The sequence below is a fragment of the Penaeus monodon genome, chromosome 32 (assembly GCF_015228065.2).
Source record: "Penaeus monodon isolate SGIC_2016 chromosome 32, NSTDA_Pmon_1, whole genome shotgun sequence".
Taxonomy (NCBI): Eukaryota; Metazoa; Arthropoda; class Malacostraca; order Decapoda; family Penaeidae; genus Penaeus; species Penaeus monodon.
The window spans coordinates 15,695,395-15,695,679 of NC_051417.1; positions in this window are offsets into that span (position 1 = coordinate 15,695,395).

Below are 285 nucleotides of genomic sequence, written 5' to 3' on the forward strand. Positions count from 1 at the left end.
AAAGGGCATAAAGTTGATGAAAAGAAATAGGAAAGATTGTAAGAGCAAGAAAATTATAAAACATTTGCTTACTCTTTTCTTGATTTTAATTCTTATGTATACATAAACTGCTATAATTGATACAAATATAAAATTACTACAATAAATGTAAATTAACTTTAGATATTTCAAAATAACAAAGTAAGGAAAATCTTTAGTGTACTGAAGAGGAAAGAGTAGAATAAATACAAATTAGGTAAATAACCAGTTGCTAAATTTTGAAAATGATATCATATTTAAGAGTAC